Source organism: Rhipicephalus microplus, unplaced genomic scaffold (genome assembly GCF_043290135.1).
Source record: "Rhipicephalus microplus isolate Deutch F79 unplaced genomic scaffold, USDA_Rmic scaffold_26, whole genome shotgun sequence".
NCBI classification, from domain to species: Eukaryota; Metazoa; Arthropoda; class Arachnida; order Ixodida; family Ixodidae; genus Rhipicephalus; species Rhipicephalus microplus.
The window spans coordinates 7,062,910-7,083,180 of record NW_027464599.1 but is presented as its reverse complement, the minus strand read 5'-3'; the positions used below and the strand labels follow the sequence as shown (position 1 = coordinate 7,083,180).

Below are 20,271 nucleotides of genomic sequence, written 5' to 3'. Positions count from 1 at the left end.
GAATTAAAATGTGCGGTAAAACCTGTAGTTCATGCTAGCATAGGATGTGTTTGTTCTTCAGCACAGTATAAGCTTCATGTGTCCGCCTTACTTTGTTGATCTCTATTAGATCCCCATGAACACCCTCTAATTCCCCCAACAGACAGCTAGACTAGCCTCACTAGATAGTCTAGCATTGAAGGAAGCTAATATCTGATAAAAGCCTATACACAAAGCGAAAATTTCATTCTCCTAGGCAAGGAAACTTAAAGCAACTTTTTGTTTGTTTTTTCAAATCGCATCTCTCCTTAATATTTAAGTTTCGATTCAAAAGGCATGCTATAATGTTTTAAATATAGCAAGGTTCACAGTAAGTAATTAAACGTGGTTAAAAGTTAGTTTTGCGTGAGGCTGTGTTTTGATACTCCAGTTACAGAATTAAGGCTATGTGAGACCATTGACGTGCCACCTGCATGGAGTTAACTGTTTTGAACACCCATCGCAAGGAGCTTGATTAATGGTATATATAGAAGTGTTTCAGTTGTGTATACATGTTCTCCTTCAGGTACCCGGTCGCCGTTCAAGTGGGCTTTTCAAAGCTTTCAATCACCATGTCTTGCACAAGCTCAATGTTAAAGTGCTTTCACCGGTAGGTTACCTTCAGTTACTATTAGTGGTAAGGCTAGTGTTTGTTAATAAAATTGGTAAGGCTAGGTTTCTTCATAGTCATAATAAGACGTAAAGTATGTCTACAGAAGCAAGGGCACCCATCCTGTTTATGTGTTCCTTTTGAGGTCGGGTTTTTGCTACTCAGCGTGTTAATGAAAACTACATACAATCGAGCCCGCTAATAACGAACCTGAGCGTGACGCGGCATTCGTTCGCTGTATCCCGAAGTTCGTAGTAAATTAAACACAGCTTTTAGAAAAAGTTGTGAGTGAAAACAGAAACTCTTTATGCCCCAAAAAATCCGTGATGTACGTGTTTCGAATTGCAGAAGTGATAAGGGCGGTCTTGAGTTTATTTAAAACGGCAGGGTACTTGTTCGTCGAGACCTGTGGCATAAGCTGCATGAGGCACTGACTCTAAAGTTTCGTCGTTCTCGCAATCCGATTCCTCCAAACTGCGCTCGCTACGTACTTCATTCACAATGCCCTAATCCGTGCTAGGTTCCGCAGTGTCGGCATCATCTTCGGCTGTAATTAAACCATCGCAACAAATGTCTCGCTCTCCTAGGTCGGAGTCGGTGATGCGCTGCCACAAATCGTCACCGCAGGGGTCCTGTTCGGAAGCTTCAGGCTTGGCATCGGGCTCGACGGCAACGAAGTCAGTCTCACGAAAACAGTTTTAGGTGCATGTAGCCATCACCACCGCCCAGGAAATATTCACTTTCTCCACAGCTGAATACCGGGTTGCCTGAAGCGGCGAAGTGGCTGCCAGATGGCCAACAGCTATGAGCAAGTGCTCTGCAACGCGGCACCTAACGCGCGGATTACGCTCAAACCAAGCGGTCACACTTTTGACGTTTTCTTGAGCGGCAGGAAAAAAAAGCGTGCTAGTCCTTCCGTCGGCCATTATAACCACACACGCACACCAAGAGCGAGCAAGACGCACACACGCGACACACATGCCAGAACGTGTGGAACAGCTCTGGGCTTGTTTCCAGTCAGAAAACGAAACTAATTCGAGCCAGCGTGGCGGGCGTCGAGTAGTGGGGGAGACGGGCTAAGGGGTTGTGATCAAGAGAAAAGAGTAGACTTGTGAAAGAAGGGCAAAAAGTTGCGATAAAGAGAGGGGAGGATGCGGTGGGAGGGCGACTTTGAAAACCAAAACACACGGGAAGGAGGCAGGTTGGGTAGCTTGCTTGAAAGGTCCGCGAAACTCGCACATAGAAAAACTTGAAAAGAGTGCATGGCCGCCTGAATCGGTGCGCTCGGCGGTGTTCGAAGAATCGGCGGCGGCGGTCAAAAAATCGTTTCGTTGCACCTGCGGGTTTGCGTGGCCTCACGGACTTCGATATTTTGTGATTCGTTCTGCGCAAATTAACAGCGATTTTCGCGATTCCGCACGCGCGCGGAATGCACGCTGAGTTGAGTGCAAAGTGAGCAAGAACAAGTCCTAAACACGAAACGAATTGCAAATGATCAAAGTCGGTGTGGTAGCGTACGCGCATGCACTTGACGCAGGCTATCGGACACAGTTACAGTTGGTTGCCGATGATGTTGGCAAATGGTCTGGTCACTCCAGGCCGCCGACGTGAACGACAGTACCAGCGATCAAAAACGGGGTAGATGGTCGACTGGTCTTCGAAAGGTCGGCGGCAGTGTAAAAACACGTGCCTCGTCTGGTGATGCGGAATGCTCAGACTAGCTGGGGAGACAAAGGATGGAGGGATGCTTAACAAAAGCGGTCGGGGAGAGCGGTAACTAGAGGGGCGTGGAGGCAGGGTCGGTGCTTAGCAATAAGAATGTATGGGCATCTTGCCGATGCTTGATCGGTAGTCGAAATTGGTTTACCAGGAAGTCGGCAAACCGCTGATTCAGTTCGCTGTAACCGATCAGCGGCGCTCGGAGACGTTCGTTCTAAGTGCGATTTTGTGCCATTGAACCAATGTATATTTTCACGGTAACGCGGATATTGTTCGTTTTAAGCGAAAGTTCGTTTTAAGTGGGGCCGTTATATGTGGGCTTGACTGTAGACAATGCTGCGCACATTGATTGAGTCAAAGTTTTTTTCAAGACAATTTAAAAGGACTGTCTACGACTCAGAAAAATTTTTGGAATTGATGAGAAGATAGTTCATCACATCGGCAGGGACAAACAGGCTTTTGTCCGTAAAAAAGAACTTATAGTTTTAACTTGATAATGAAAGTCGGCAAAAAATTACTGCCAGCGTCACCCAACAGCAATGTGGTCACCCTACTGGTAGAACGAAAAATCCTTGCAGGTGCATTTAATTAGCTTGAAGACATAGATGTATAACTTGAAATTATATTTTACACACTCAAAGCAGCCTTACGTCTTACCAGAAACTAATTTTTGCCTTTTTTCTTCCCCTGCGTTCGAACAGACACCCGGTGGCACTGCGAATGGTGTGTTCGCTTGCCTGCATGCCTGCCTGCTAACGGCGCAGCAACATGAGCGCGGCGTCCACCGCCGCTTAAGAACAGGAAAAAAAGTGTGCATTTTATACAAGACCTATAAGGTATTTGTTCTATTAAAGAACTAAGCTTGGTGAAGCCTGCAAAAACCGTAAGCTGTTGCAATTCTCGACTTTCGTCATCAGCAGAATCGTCATTCCCTCCACCGACCAGTGTTGTGGATATTCATGCAACCGGTGGAAAGAGACCAAACGCGGATCGAAAAATGTGATTGATGCCTTTGATATAGGAATCGGTATAACACACCAAAGTGAAACGGGTCTTCACAGAAGCAGCTCAATGTTCATTGCACATCGATATATAGTGTCTATTGCTGTTTAGTGCGTACAGTACGCTTAGATACTTATGCACCCTTGTTCATACTTCTTGGCACATCTTCTCCAGCACAACAATGAACGAGTCACGACCAGTATACACTTTCAGTAGACAGTGCACTCACCGGAGCATCGCGCTAATCACACCTAAACTACAACGGTTGCAAACAGTGCAAGGGAAATCGAGCGGGGTTTCGCTCAATTGTTTTTAACTCACAGTGTGCTGATGCAAACAAGTATGACTTGCGGGTTAACGATTGTCCTATGGATATGTGCTTGGCATGCAGCGTTGTGTTGGTGAGCAGTGTCCTGCTTATAGGTCGCTTCGGTGAAAATACGATCATTTCGGTCCTGCATCGTTGTCTGTATAGCAGCCAGTTGGGTCACGATGCGCTCAACTTCACAAACGCGTGAGACAGAGTTCTCAGTTTGTGCCGTCAATACGCGAAGGCCTCCCGCTCTCCCCTGAGATGTCCATCGCTGCACCGAACTCACTTGCGCGACATTCACCAGTCGAGGTCGTTGTCTTGAAGCAGTGCACAATGCAAACAGTTCTCATGGTCAGTACCATCGCAATAATATAGGCAGATGGCAAAGATACGCCATGGTTGCATATGGAAGCTAGACCAAACTGCACACGCAAGCACAACGCGAAAGATGAAGCACGTCAAAAATACAGTCAAAAAGGTGAAGCATGTAACTGAGCTGTCACCAAGTCAAATGAACGCATAGAGTGCGTAGCACTTAAAGACAGTGGTTGTGGCCTGCAAAATCAGCCCCAGAAAACTTGTCAGGGAAGATATCGTAGTCAACCCAAAGTGGCACTGTTGGCAGTTGTGACAAAAGCCGGCGTTACGCAGCCTCTGCAGATTTGTATCGAGATTTTGTAGATGTTTTTTTTTGTTTTCCCGATGACTATAATGTCGTCGAGATAAACAATGTATGCACAGTCTCTCCGTGTGCCCAACACTGTGTTCATAGCACGCTGAAATGTGCTTGGGGCAGTTGGCAGACCGAACCGCATTCGGTTAAACACGTACAGGCTAGATGATGTTCAGAACACTGTCTTAAACTTATCTTCTTCGACCACGTTGATCTGTAAATACTCTGCTTTCAAGTCTAGTGAGGGAAAAACCCTCACGTTTTGTACAGCGCCAATAGCATCGTCAATTGGTGTCAGGGGGTACGATTCTGGTATACTGTGCTTTTTCAGCTTTCGGAAGTTGACACAAAATCAGATATTGCTGTCCTTTTTCGGACCAGGACAACAGATGCTGCCCATGGGCTATAAGATTGTCTGATAATGTTTGTGGCAGGCATTTCCTGCGCCTGCTAGTCAATTACAATCCGCTCTCATTCGGCATATTCACGTAACAGTATGGACAGCGGCAGGTCATTGTCGGTAGTAATATGATGCCAGTACGCTTGTTTCGAAAAGCTGATAAGTAGTATCAGCGAAGAACGATGCGTGCCACTTGAGTACAGCCGTATGTGCAAGTAGCGTCGTCAGCTCACCTTGAGGTTGAGTGGGAGGCACACTTAAAGCCACAGGATGGAGGTTGATGCTGCTTCTTTCAACCGTGAGCAGCACTTCGCCGGAGAGAATGTAGTTGGCCCCTAAGACCATGTCTCTGGGCAGGTCGTCGAAGATGGGCACCAAGTACAAGAACTTGCATCGGGCCTCGATGTCAGCCACAGGTTCAGGGCACCGACCTGGTAGTACGTTGCCACAAAGGCCCCGCAGTGGTGGCTCAGTCCAGGGATGAAGGTGTTCTGGGGTGTGGCGATGAAGCAATGATTTATGCTGCGCTCGACGACAGCCGTCAGTGCACAACTGCTGTCAATGTGGACCATGAGGGTGAGCAGTGGGCGTGCTTTAGATTGCATGACTTGAGGTTGGCTTTGTGTGCAGCTTTTATACCCATGCCTGATGCTCCCACACATATAGCATCCACGTCCAGGTGAAGGCGACTCCGTTGGACAAACTGTAGCTGCTCGGCGATGAGACGTGTCCTGCAACCCGATTGTCTGGCGTACGAAAGGGAAGGTTTCGAATGGGTGGGTGTAGGTGGACAAGACGGCTGTGTGCGTCGAGTCATGGATCCCGTCGCTGATGTACTGCAGGCTGCGGAGGAGGTTCATTGTATATTGCAGGGGTGTGGAAGTACCAGCGTGTCGTAGATGTGAGTCGCGACATTCTTAGTTGCACCTTGCCGGCTTGACCGCAAACGTTGACATCAGCGTCGCGCTTTATGTTGCCCATGTAGCGTATGCGCTGCTTTGAAAATGATGACATGCTTAGGCAGATCCTCGCAAACGTTCTTCAGCGATGGACTTCTAGATCGCGTCACTCCACGAGTATTTAATGGCAACCGAGTTATCACGCTTACCCAGCTGGTAGGGTCATCTTTAAATACGTGAAAACATGTAATCTAGGTCTTGTTGAACGATCTAAGGGAGGCGTCGCCAAACCCAGATGTCTTGATTTCTTGAGCGATCAAGGAGAAGCTTCGGGTAATGGCCTCACTGCAGTCGTAGTGCGGAGCGGACGTGGAAGCTTGTTTGTACGCGGTCCGTGGTTGAAGGCGAGCCGGAGAGCAGTTGTCCACTTCGAAGTGTAGTAAACGCAGGAATGTCCATGTCAGTAGTTCGCAAGTGCGCTATTGTTAGGGAGAAATAAGACACAATGCTCGTACCCATTTTGGTGGATTGGCCATGAATGCGAGGTTGAGACTTTTAATTTTAGGTATAATAGGAGAATAAAAAATTTAAAAAATGGCAATAGTATGTAATATATATAATTTAAACTACAAGTATTATGCTTTTGAGCTTGTATTTCATACTGTCGTACTAATTTATTGGAAACAATTTTTGAAAACTTAGGTTCTTCCTCATTGAAATTTTGAAGAATTCTAAATACCGGATTAAAATGGTACTTGTTGAGTAGTTATAATGAAATTACACATGGTATCAAAGGCATCCCTGTGGCAGTATCCCAAGCCTGAGGCACTGAAGCTTCAAAATATTTTCCTCCGATGAGGTTAAGCCTAATTTAAAAAAGAGTAATGAGAAGTCGTCTTGGAATACGAGAGTATCTTGAACAACGCAAAAAGTAATGCGTAATATTTTCCAGTTCTCCGCAGAATCGGCTGAGGGATGATATCGTCAGAGGAGCCCTGTACAGCTAAAAGTTTGATAGGGGAATGGGGCATCAAAATCTGTGGATCGTCACTTCTGATTGTCGAGAATTGCTTCGCTGCAACATCCATGGATATTTTAGATGATTCTATTTCGTACACTTGCTTCCATCCTATCTGTGTGAATAACTAATCTTCTGTACTTGATTGTAGTGAAGTATTCTACCACCGGGGAAACCTGAACTATTGAGAGGTCTAGCCTTAAGCGGGCTAAAGCGCCGGCCATTTAATTTAATGTTAATCCTCAGTGATGTGGGACCCATACTAACTTCAGGCACTTCAGATGAGACGGAACCAAAGATCGTAACATCATTATAGCACGAGAGTTATGAGAAGTTGTAAGAGTTGTGCATACCGAAAACGAATCAGTAATTATTACCGCCTTGTTCTCATTCATCGGAAGTTTTCGCATTGCCATGATGACAGCTCAGCTTCAAAAACCAGAGCGAAACCGGGTAGCCTCAAGGCAAATTACCAGCCGAGTGGTTGGGAGACTATTCCTATGCCTGCCCTTTTCTCATGCCCGCCTGCCATAAAGCCTCGGTTGTGACCACGTTATTTCGGAGAGCCAAGAACATAAGCTCTAATGACACAGAGCGAAAGAAAGTACAGGCCCGCGTAATGCGGACTTCAGAAAAATTGGATACCCAAAAAGCTTTCTTCGAGCTGCCACGCAGAGCAACAGAGCATACGAAAAACCCAATCAGCAAGCCCTCCGAAACGCATACCTGTCCCATACGTCCAGGGAACCAGCGAGATGTTGGCACGGGTATTCAAAAAAAAGGGGGGGGGGGTTCGCATCGCACACTTCATGTATGCTGGGCCGCCTCCTTCCCCGCCCAAAGGACCTGCCAACGATGGACAGGATCCCCGGTGTAATTTACGAATTTTCGTGTGCTGAGCGCCCTTTTTTGTATATAGGCGATACAAAAAAACCTACCGGAACGACTCGAACAACACGCCAACGACGTGCGGAAACTCTACAAAAAGCGCAGTGCTGTCGCCAAGCATGCGAAGACGTTGGACACCCGATAAATTTCGACACAATGACCATCCTTGAAAGCGAGACTAACGGGAGGAGAAGGTTACTGCTTGAGTCATAGCATATACAGCGAACTTCCCATAACATCAACCGCTCTCTTGGAACCCTTCCCCCAGTGTATACACACGGACTGCGCTCCACGGCAAAACGGGAGATTGAGAGAGGGGTCATGAACCGCCCCGCGAGTGCTTTGAAGACACCGCTGCTACGTAGGCACAGTCGCCTTTGAGGAAGGAACCAAGTCGGTGCCGAAATATCGTGTTTCTTTACATACTTTTGCTTGGAGTTTAAATTATTTTCCAGTTTTCATACCCAAGCAGACAGACATCTGTCAAATGTTTACATTCACCCCTGGCTCTGCACGCGGTTCGCCAGAAAGCCCTGCCGAGCTTTTTCCGGGTCACAACTAACCACTTGATAGAATTGAGCTCCAGGTTTCATCTAGCCACCTTACCAGCACTGTGCGCAAGCAAGATCTTGTTAACTGCTGCCATCGCACAAATTCTTGAGGCCAGCTCACCTGAGACCCGCCGTGCGCTCTAGCATTCTCTCACGGAGCTATCGGAGCAACTGGGCTGCTTGGCGTGGGCACACTTGGGAATTTCACCCGCCGTCCTGCCATCGCCGGCTCCACGCATTTTAACATTGATTGATTGATTTGATTGATTTGTAGGGTTTAACTTCCCAAAACCACCATATGATTATGAGAGACGCCGTAGTGGAGGGCTCCGGAAATTTTGACCACCTGGGGTTCTTTAACGTGCACCCAAATCTGAGCACACGGGCCTATAACATTTCCGCCTCCATCTGAAATGCAGCCGCCGCAGCCGGGATTCGAACCCGCGACCTGCGGGTCAGCAGCCGAGTACCTTAGCCACTAGACCACCGCGGCAGGGCGCATTTTAACATTGTACTGCAGAATCCAGGAGGACGTCTTTGGGTGGCTCGAGACAGTGGACGCACTTGGCACTTTCCATGCCTGGCTGGAATATCGGAAATAGGCAGTTGCCATCGACAGCCTTCGCAGTGCTGCCAAGGCCTGGCATGGCTACCAGGTTGTGAGGCAGCGATCCTAGTCAGAATAGTGCGCTATAAGTTGACCAGTCTGTTTCGCCCACTTTTCACTAACTGCAACTACGCCTTCACTAACTCATTGTCAATTGCGGACACCAGCTGTGAGATGCACAGCATAGACAGTAGCACTAAGGCCTCTACCACACTTCTCTCCCTCGTTGACAAAGATTGGGCGCATCCCGACGCTACAGCTGCACCATGCACCAGCGTTCTGTCTCACAGATACAGAGTTCCTGAGGGGCAGTGCCATGACTGTACATCTGTGTCTAGTCAACACCTTCGAGTAAGCTTCCCGGAACACCCCACGACAAACACCGAAAAAGGCCGAAAGGCGGGTTTCGCTGCAGAGGACCCAAACTCTCCTTTGTGTCCCACTTTCGAACTTACACTAACCAAATCTGTCTCCAAGTCACAACAGTTGGTGAGCCTGCTTCCAAGCAGGCCAGTGCGAGAGTGCTTGAACGCATCGGCCGACAGTGTGATGGCGTCAGCTCCCTCGCAATCAGCTGGACCGTCACCACAGTCATTGGCCGGGCGTGGAAAGGCTGTCCACATGCAAAGTTACATTTTACCTGACGACAATGTGATCCACAACAAGGCCGCCTCAACAATGGCTTCATATTCAACAATCCCCACATCTTTGCAGTGACCATCCGTCTTGTTCAAGAATTGCTCATTGATGAATGCTGAAAAGATAGTAATATTGCTGCTGACATCGAAGATATATTATGTGCATTTGATGGCAAAGTAGTGTCCATTGAGGATGCAGCCGGGCGGAAGCTTGATTGTCCACCATGGCACTGGCAATGCTGTCCGCCAGGAACCATTCCGCTAACAATGCCTTTTCGGGATACTCAGCATGTGGCCCTGCTAAGACCCTGTCGCTGATACCGACCGCAGTGCTACAGCTAGTGTCACCATTCAGAAAGCTTTTCATCAGGAGGCCATCCAGCATGCAAACGCCAAAGCTGACTGCTTGAGGCATGGTTCGCAGTTAAGTGTGACCAGCCTCCTTGAGGCAGCCAATGTCGCCTGCTAGAGGCATTTCTTCTATCTTTGGTAGTTCAGAGCTCAAGACCTCTGAATGATGCCACCTTTGAAGCGATGGTCAACGCCACCAGAGAGTCAATTTCGGTCGGATTGCATGCTCGCAGCGGAGCCGAGTGTAAGGAAGACTGAGCGGGGCTCGGGCACGGGCTCACGCTCAGCTAGCATGTAGAGAAAAAAGACAAAGAGCAGAATAAGAACAGCCGGCCTACTGAACAGGCGTTGTCTCTTATTGCTCTTCATGAATATATATATATATATATATATATATATATATATAGTATATATATATATGTATATAGTATATAGTATATATATGTATATATATATATATATAGTATATATATATATATATATATATATATATATATATATATATATATATGAAAGTAGACGCGCTTTCACATAACTGTTTATTGTGCCGACGTTTTGATGAGAACCCCGTCTTTTTCAAGGTATAATACGCACGCAAAAGACGGGGTTCTCGTCGAAACGTCGGCACAATTAACAGTTATGTGAAAGCGCACCTACTTTCATATTTATAACCTTGCGGCAACCGAAGTTATTCTTCTGTATATATATATATATATATATATATATATATATATATATATATATATATATATATATATATACATATATTACTACGTGTAGGCTGCCAGAATGCATACTGTCGAGACGCGGGCGTGCGCCCGACGAAAGGGAGGAAGGTGCCTTGGTGCTCGAGCTAGAAGCCACTCAGGCCAGCGCTGCAACTGCTCTTGCAAATATATTTTGTGAATACCACGCACCTGCACCAAATTCGTTACGTGAGTAACGAGTCACTTTTGTTGCAGGCCATTCACAAAATATATTTCAAGAAAGGTTGCAGCGCTAGCCAGTCCGGCTCCGAGCTCGAGAAGCAAGCGACTTTTGTCCTCTTTGTCATGTGCACACGCAGGTGCGCGACGACGATATGCATTCCAGCAGCCTACATGTAGCATGTAGCATGTAACCACTCTAGCAAATATATTTCGTGAATAGCCTGCAGTGTTAGCCACTCGTTTCTCGCGTATAATATAGCAATGAACTCTAATATCGCTAAGCGCAAGCCATGTACCTCCCTTCCTGGCTTCACTCTTGGCACTTTACAGATAGATGGACGCAAAACTTGATGGTAAGCCCTGAGGCGCATGACTCAACAGGAGGAGGAAAAATAGGCTTTATTATTCTGAAAGGGGGAGAAATGGAGAAACCAAGTCTGACGAAGGCTAGGTTGGGGCCCAAGAAGCCGCAACATTACCAGACCAGTCTGCCAGCTTGTCCAGGGTGGCTCAGTGGTTAATTCCTCACTTTCACGACTCTACAGACTTTGGTTGCATTGACATAGTAGCACCCTTGTTAAGATCGTCTCACCTCAAACTACCACCCCCACCTTTTTTCAATACTGTCCCTCTGTCTAGACACGTGGGCGCATTTGCCAGGAAATTGGTCGGCGAAGGTCTGTGAGTGGCCTCTTCTAAGTTCAGTAAACTGCGAGTGGCTGCTGATGCCTTATACTTCGTTTCACAATCTGTTGCCAGGGGAGCCAAAGGTAGAGCTCTCTCGTCCAATCAGGACTGTAGAGGCAAAGCAAATAGTCCCTAAAATATTTTAGCTGTCCAGTTCTATTTTGCAAGCTATACCCACAGAAGTTAGAAACATCGTTAGGAGTGTTTTTTTAAAAGTGTGTAGAGTGTTTTAATCAACAAAGACTATTAAACCGAAAGCCTGCATGAAGGCATCTTTGCGATGGTTGTTGTGTCGGGGTGATGCGCTGCCTATCAGAAACAAGACGTCATCAGAGTTGGTTGTGTCTGTGCAAGATGTCTGACCAATGAGCCATCCTTCGAATGGGCTTCGTTTTTCTAAGCTGGCAATGCAGGTAGCTTTCAGTGTTTTTGAAGGGCTTTGCGTCAAGTGCGGAGATAGTGCAAGTGTGCATGCACTCATTAAGAGAACTGCAAACTGACTGGAATGAGTGAGCAATTGCTGTATCAGTGGAAAACACAGACGTGGGACGCCAGCAAAGTCCTCCCAGCAAAGAAGCGTTCTAGTGGGAAATGTCGTGATCGGATGAAAAAGTTGTATGATTTTAGCCTCCACCTGTTGCTAAGAGTGGTGCATGGCTTTTCTGAGAAAAGCTAAATGTTTGCTATCGCCAAAGTGGTGCAGTGTTTCAAAGAGGATGAGACGCTACCGACTCTGTCCAGGATGGTGGTGCAGATGGTCTGAAATAGCTTGCCTTCACAAACCAGAAACGCTCTTGGAACACCCTTCTAACAGAAGCGATGCAGATTGTCCAGAGTCGCCACCAATATCTGCGCCAAATAGAGGAGCTGTGACGCCAGAGCAGGCCAATCTTTTTCTTTTCCACCGACGAAACGTGGGTCAAGGCCGGTCATACGCATATAGTCGAGTGTGGACTGATGGCACTGTCCTGTCTACGCACAAAGCCCGTTGACCTGGTTTGTCGGCTGGTCCTCGAAACCCCATATGCAGTGGCACTTATAAAGTGTGGAGTGCATTACTGAGGTTGCTGATCACCTCGTGTGCATTTACCTCCCAACCACTGCCAGATGGACTCCCGTAAAACTTGTTTGCAGCTATGTGGAGGACTTCGTAGCAGCAAAAAACAGGACGTTTAAGCTTGAAGATATTGATGCTCTGGTATGGCTAGGAATGAAGCAAGCGACCACTGAGAAGTGAAAATAAAGCTTCTGATTGTTTGAGCCAATCAATCCTTCGTTTGTTGATTCAATGCCTGAAATAGATGTTCGTATGCAAACTGCATAAACAAGTAAAAAAGTGGAACGTGAAAAGAACTCACAGGAACCGGTTAGGATAATAAATAGAAGAGAATGTGCCACTTTCATTGCAATGCTGGTCCTTTATTTATTGATATTGTGGGGTTTAACGTCCCAAAACCGCCATATGATTGTGAGAGACGCCATAGTGGAGGGCTCTGGAAATTTCAATCACCTGGGGTTTTTCAACATGCACCTCAATATGAGCACACAGATATAGAGCAATTTTGCCTCCAATGAAAATGCAGCCGCCACAGCCGGGATTCGATCCCGGGACCTGCGAGTCAGCAGTAGAGCACCTTAGCCTCTAAACCACTGAGGTAGGGCAACCATGGTCATCCCATCTGACAATAAGAAAAACGTATCAAAAAGCTACCAAGTGCCATCTGCCACAAAAATCAAAACGTAATTAGAATAGTACACCCACTGCCACACAGATGGGGCCACCTGTCGAATTAACGGACACAATATGTGCATAGGAACACACTTGTGTAGTGCGCTCTGCCATGATTAGCAGAGAGCGCCCGTACCTTCCACAACACTGCCAACAGTTTGTGAAACAGAGTATAGCTCGGGAGATCAGGTGTCCCTTAGTCTCGAGCTGAGAGCTGATCAGCCTGCATTTCCACTGCTTCAGGATAGGATCATTTATTTGTTGTCTCTATTCTTCTAAATACAAATGCATATTTTAGTCGGGGATGGCAGGCGTCTGTTGGTGTCTGCACCGTGAGGTCTTATTTCTCTGCTCTCATTTCCTGACCTGTAGCCATAGCTGTGGGTGCTTATGCCTATCCTCGCCCCCCAGAAACCGGAGCAAATGATGCAGATGGAGTAGCAGAGAGTGAGTGGAAAGGACTGCACTCATGCGTGTGAGGGTGCTCGCATCGCGAGAGCTCAGCGGAGCTCCTGGGTGTGGGGAGAGAATGTAGGAGAGGGTAGGTGCAGTGCTTCGCTGCTCCTTCTACCGCAGTTTGCTTTCTCTCCTCTCTGCATCCCAATCTCCCGTCCGCTTGCTCGTACATACTTATAAATGGAGTGAAGTGCATACCTGGTTCTCGAACATTCGCTGGCTGATAAATGTGTAAATAAGTGGTTACGGTACAAATACTCGTCTCGTCACTAATTTTTCACGCCATAAAAATACTACACTGTGTACTCTCAACGCAAGCACGATTCTCTTCGGCGAGGTGGGGGCAGTTTGTTTTCTTTGCATATTTTATTCCCTCCGTTGCTCTAACTTGGTGCATACTCGTGCTACTTCTCAAATATAAATCTCAACTTAGTCATGCAAGCCCGAGTACATGTTTTTTACGCATTCTCTCTCCACCTTTTGTTATCCCGAGCCACGGGAAGGTGTGGTTAAAAAAGGCAAATGATCTGCCCACGTGTAAAAATAAAACCGAGGCAAAAGTAAGTGTACAAACGAATGCAATATTAGAGTGGATACTGAAGAGAAATAAACTATTCCTGCTGGTTAATTCCCACTAATATGTAGTGTGTAGCCCATCCTCTGTAATGGCTTATGGTACTGAGGGTACTGTGATAAATACAAAGTTTTTATACCTGTGCAGAACGCGCAGCAAACTCACAGCAAAAGCTAGAAGAGCGGCCTTTCAGAGCCTTTTCTAAACTCTCTTTGGGATGCTACTGCTGGGTACCCACTATGCCATAAAAATCATAAATTTTGTGTAGTAGGCCAGCACTCACTATGCTATCATTTGTCATTTTTTAGAGAAAAGTGGTATCTGCTACACAGTTGTTAAGAATTCTGGGCAATTTGTTTTATGCATTGGCTAACGAGGATGAAGAAATACACCTTATGTGGGTATGCGCCACAGTTAATAGGTGATCAAGAACAAGTTTTCGGATGGGTTGAAGCATTGGACGGCCCAGTAGTTATGCAATTCGTACTGTGTGATGCCTGCCTGTTTCTTTGATGTTCTAAAGCACTTTATTATTCATATTAACAAGATTTTTTTCTGGCATCAAGCATGCTTAAGGCCAGATTTAAAACGAGTTCTAAGCACTGGCATTGCTTTGTGGGAGAATACTGGGCTGGCACGCAGTGGACCCGGGTTCGAATCATATTTTGCCATTCGTGTTTTTTATTTACTGCATTTTTTTCGTTTGATACTGATAACGAACACCGGCGGCAGCAGACAACTACAGCACCGCGTGTGACTCGCATTCTGATCTCATAACAGCTTTCGCTGTAATAAATAAGCACTCTATGCACAGCGTGATCTTTATCTCATGAGCAGCATCATATCTTACATACATAAATACCTTTTAGGGGCAAGGACCCTTCTTGCGGGGGTCTGCCCATCCCTTGTATGTATGTATGTATGTATGTATGTATGTATGTATGTATGTATGTATGTATGTATGTATGTATGTATGTATGTATGTATGTATGTATGTATGTATTGTGGGAATCGAGAGCGCCCTCCAACCTAGCGCCTCGTTCCCCAGCTGCCGCGCGCGCGCCGACGGCGTAGCCCGGGCGCGCATCAACACCGGCATCCGCCAAGATGGCCGCCAGGGCGCCTCTTGGTCTGGGCCAGTTAATCATGGGCTCCTTCCTGCGCTGGCATGTCTGGGCACGCTACGCTGGCATGCTGCGTGGGTCTACGTCACAACGCAGTGCCATTTCCCTTTGGCCGCGCGTGACATCCTCCTCTCCTACGTGCTTTGTTTGCGCCGGACGATTCGCTCGTCGCGGCAGATGCTCTTAGGCCTTCACGAGGGGCTGATGCGCTGCTCAGCAGGCGGCTTCTCGTTCGTGCGTTCGACTTCGGCCCTTGTGCGGGAGTTGTCGCGCCCTAGGCAAGCGTACTTGCTCGGTCTTGCGGAGTTCCCGGTACGGCCTGCAAGCCCATGAGTGTCGCACTGTGTTGCATCTTGGGTTAATAAACCCGTTGTTCTTATTTTCCTGCTTCGTGCGTGGTTTCTGCGCCGTGCCGGAGAAATCGACGAACTCGGCCGCAGCGTCTTCACACGCAGTGGCAGTGGAGGACGTCGCATCCCTACACGGTTGCGCTTAGTAGGTAAGCCTAGTGCAAACCTATCACCACATAACTGGCCAACTTGGTTTTGGCATGGCTTCAGAGCAGAGCCCTTCGAGGCGCTTGTTCCTGCTCGATCCTGTGGCGACGGACTTGATCTCGTTCGAGGCGGACGGCTGCGACAGCACGGGGTACGGCCCGTGCTGTGAGCGTGCAGTACAGCGCCGTGCAGTACAGCGGCATGGCCCTCTCGGCGACCCTCGGCTTTCGTTCACCGGGAGAGATCCCTTTTTCGGGGCCCTCTACAGTGATGTGAGCCACTTGAACGAGGACCACAGTCCTAGCCAAGCCAGTAACGGGCTGTATCAGCTGTTAGAAACTCACGCGCTTAAGGGCCTGTCCCCGCCGCAGTCTCCGCTCGCTGGCCTTTCCCCGTCAGCAGCACGGTTGACAGCTCAAATCGCCGCACCCAGTCCTTCCTACCGGGGGCACTCAGGTGTTGGCGAAAACGCGCTTACTGACCCATCGTGGTCGCAAGGGCAAAGGGTTGACGAAGTTGTTTGCGAGCCTGCTCGCTTAACTGACAACGTCGCCGCGTTCACCGACACTCGCTGGCCTGAGACTCGCGTGGGCGATGCTTTCGAGGGACGTGGGCCATCGTGCTCCGCTGTCGACCCGTTTGCCAGTCGCGTGAAGCCTCAAGCACCAGTCAGAGCGCAAACCCTACCCTCCTCCATGTCGTGTACTGGCCCTTTTCAGTCGGACGCGCATGTTGGGGAACAGGCGCACGCACCTGTTACGGCCGCTCCCGCGCCGGAGCAGTCACCGCTGCACGCAATTGTGGCACAGCTCCTAAACGTTCTGTTGGAAGCGGTGCGCTCGCAGTCTTGTGCTTTAAAGGGAGACCCCGAGTCACCTTATCCAAGCGTTCCGAGTAGCTTAAGGGTACCTCTGCCTGAGTACAGCGGTTATTTGGACCGCATCAGTGCCACAGAGTACCTCGAGGTGCTGCACCGCTATCAGCAGGCTACGCGGCTGTGCGACAGCGTTATGCTAGGCTCTGTTTTGCCCGTGTCGCTGAGAGCCCAAGCGGCGAGGTGGTACCGGCTCGTCGGCCACCAAGCTCGCTCAATAGAGGAGTTTAGGGCGCTCTGCCGTACCGAATTCCTTCCTCCTGAATACGAGCGCCACATGCATCACGAGTTAGAGCTTCGTACACAGCATCCCGACGAATCTATTCTCGAGTACGTTCGGGCTTTACCTCCTTGCCGATCTTATGGCATCAGACTCTGAGAAGGTGGAGCGAGCCATACGCCAGGCTCATCCAACCTTCGCCGCTTACCTTCGGAGCGCCCGTTCTCGTGACCTAAACAAGCTGGCATCCGATGCGAAGCGTATTCAGGGCGACATACTGGCGGCGTGAGCCTATCGCCCGCCGCCACCGCCATCTGCGTCTCTCGAGCCTCGTTGCGCGTGGGCTGATCGTGACTAGTCACACTGGGGTTCCCCGAACCGTGAGGTGGCCTCTGCCGCGAGAGACCGAGACGCGCTCGATGTGTCGGACCGCGCTCTGGACCCGTACTTGTACGCCCGGGCGGCCACCGTTGCCCGGTAGCGTGAACAAGAACGGAAACCCCGTCCCGTGCTTCAGTGCACGAGGGGATATCTGATCGTGGTGCCCCCCCTGTGGCTAGCCAAGAAACACGTCGTTGCTCTATAGGATCGCCAAAATCCCCCCCTGTTGGAGGAAAAGGCGTGGTCTGCTTTCGTTGCCGTGAGCGTGGTCACACCGCGCGAGAGTGCAACGCGCCCCTACCAACACAAGGGCTTGCTTGCCCGTCGGGAAGCGGGGTGAGCCGTCGGTGAGCTCCCCCTTGCTGGCGGCTGCAGTAGTAAGAGAGCACGGGAGTGTAACACAACCTCTGGCACCGATGGCGTGTCGGGCTGGGCATGACATTCCAGCCACGCCGGCGCCATTCATCGCCCTTACGATCGCTGGTCGAGAGTTTGCGGCGTTGGATAGTGGGGCTTCTATCTCGCTGTTCGGCGAAGAGGTTAGGGCTCATTTGCGCGACTGCTCTGTCCGCATTCGAGCTTGCGACACTGCCTTCCACCTCGCCAGCGGTACCGCCACCTCGTGCAACGCTGCCCGGTGGGTTGTGCGTTGGGAGAATCCTGCACGCTGACAGCGCTTTGTGCATCTCCCTGGTCTTTCCGTGCCTATGATTCTCGGTCGCGACTTTCTCTGTCACCCACAGGTATTGCGATTGACGTCGCAAGCGGAGGCTACAGGGACGGCCCTTTGGCGCCCTACAGTCTTTCGCTGCACCTCCCGTGGTCTCGGCTGCCAGTAAGTCGCCGGATGCCACGAGGAAGAAGAAGGAAAGGAGACCAAGCGTTGCCACCGCGGCCCGCGTCTCCTCCTCCGACGCCAAGACTGGTCCTTTGGCCAGCGCGGCAGAAAACGGTCCGTGCGTACAGCTTTCCCTCGAGCATAATGCTAGCGCGGGGAATGAGGTCTCAGCAATGCTGGTGACCTCCCCGCTAAGCAGCAACTCGAATGGCTCGCTGCCGCCTTTGCCGGACAGCTTGTCGAAACGTGAGAAAGCACGCCTGTCGTCGCTGTTGACACGTTTCAGCGATACGTTCACCGAACGCCCGGGTTGCACCTCTCTGTGGTGAGGCACCGGATTGAAACAGGTGACGCACAACCGTAGAAATGCAATCCTCGCCCTGTTAGTGCGTGCGGCAAAGAGGAAAGCAATTGACCAGGCACTGGATGAGTTGATGGAAACCAGAGTTGTTCAATGCTCAAACAGTCGTTGGGATTCACCGGTGGTAATGGTCCCCAAAAGAGACGGCTCTCACCGGCTCTGCGTGGACTACTGCCGGCTGAACGAGGTCACGAGAAAGGATGCTTATCCTATGCGTAACGTTGACTCGATTGTGGTTGCTCTAGGTGGTGATTGCTACTTCAGCACCTTGGATGCTAGCCGCGGTTACCTACAGGTTCAGATTGAGCAGGCTGACGCGCAAAAAACTGCGTTCACATCTCACAGAGATTTGTATGAGTTTACCCACATGCCGTTTGGCTGTTCTGGAACTGCAGCTACGTTCCAGAGATTGATAGACCGCGTTCTAGGGGACGCTAAATGGCAACACGCCATGGCGTACCTCGACGACATCGTCTTCTCACGAACGTTCGAGGAACACCTTCACCACTTGGGGGATGTCCTTGGGAGGTTGCGTGCCGCCGGGTTGACTTTTAACCCGAAGAAAGCTCAAATAGCTGAGACTCGCACCTCACTATTAGGCTTTACCATTCAGAGCGGTCGTGTTCTGCTGTGCGAGGAGAAGGTACGTGCCATTGTGGACTACCCGACGCCGGCAAACATTCAGGGCCTGAAGCGCTTTTTGGGCATGGTGAACTACTATCGACATTTCATCTCAAACTGTGTGGCCCTCCAAGCGCCCTCGACTGCACTCTTGAAAACGTCGGCACGATGGAGCTTGGGGCCAGAACAAGAGCGAGCCTTCAAGGCGCTTTCGGAAGCTGTAGTGGCTACAGCCGAGTTAAAGCTGCCGACCTGAACAGGGAGTTCGTTGTCCAAGCTGACGCGAGCGACCTGGGTCTCTTCAGCACGACGGCGTCCTCCAGCCAGTGGTATTTGCGAGCCGGTCACTTAACGCCGCCGAGCGCAACTATAGCGTCACAGAAAAGGAATGTCTCGCTATAGTTTTTGCTCTCCGGAAGTTCGACTGCTATGTCAACAGCGTGCCATTCGTGGTGGAAACAGACCACATGGCACTCACCTGGCTTAAACGCTTGCGCGAGCCCTCGGACCGCCTCACGCCCTGGGCATTGACCTTGCAGCGGTACAACTTTGTTTTGCGCTACCAGAAAAGAAGTTTGAATGTCATTTCTGACGCTTTGTCGCGTGCCCCCGTTTTGGTGTCTGGCACTCGAGTCTGCCACTCTCGAGAGCAGTCGCATCAAGTAGACACCGGGCCCTCTGGCTCCTAAGGGTCGAAAGGCACGAACCCCGATGACAAAGTGACTTTCGTGTCAACAGCCTCGGGTGAGGACGCATACCTGGTAGACCCTGTCACATCCACCGGTATCGTCTTTAGCAGAGAGGAGCTGCTCAAGGCACAGCAGGACAATCCGTTTTGTCAACACATCGTTGATGAGCTCAAAGAGCTGAGCTCTCAAGCGGAGCGGGGCGGCCAAGCCGCCGGGCGTGAACAGACAGCTGGTATTGCTGTCGGCGCCGAGCGCAGTACGCAGGCTGGTATTGCTGCGGGCACATTCGACTCGTACCTGCTTGATGCCGATGGCGTTCTTTTGCGCTACGTCTCATCTGAAGAAGCTCCCCAGGAGTCTTTCAAAGTGCTGATACCCCGCAGTCTAAGGAAAACCATCTTAGGTTATTTCCACGACTCGCGGTTGGCCGTACAACCGAGTGGCCTTAAGACTTTTCAAAAGTTGTATCGCTCCGCTACCTGGCCTGGCATGAAGCGCGATGCCCTTCACTACGCCCGCTCATGCCGCATGTGCCAATGCGTGAAGCCTCGCGGGGGCAAGCCTCCCGGGCTCATGCAACCGATCGACAGGCAACAACCTTGGC

At 49.7% G+C, this 20,271-nt stretch overlaps 1 long non-coding RNA gene across 1 annotated transcript in view; it reads left to right on the top strand.

Annotated features, from left to right (window-relative positions):
* The first annotated feature begins 588 nt into the window (after window positions 1-588).
* LOC142786562 (uncharacterized) overlaps window positions 589-20,271 on the top strand; it is a 38,615-nt gene continuing 18,932 nt past the window's right edge. The window contains exon 1 of the long non-coding RNA XR_012889093.1: window positions 589-628. This is a non-coding gene — a long non-coding RNA (uncharacterized LOC142786562). The remainder of the gene's footprint in view (window positions 629-20,271) is intronic.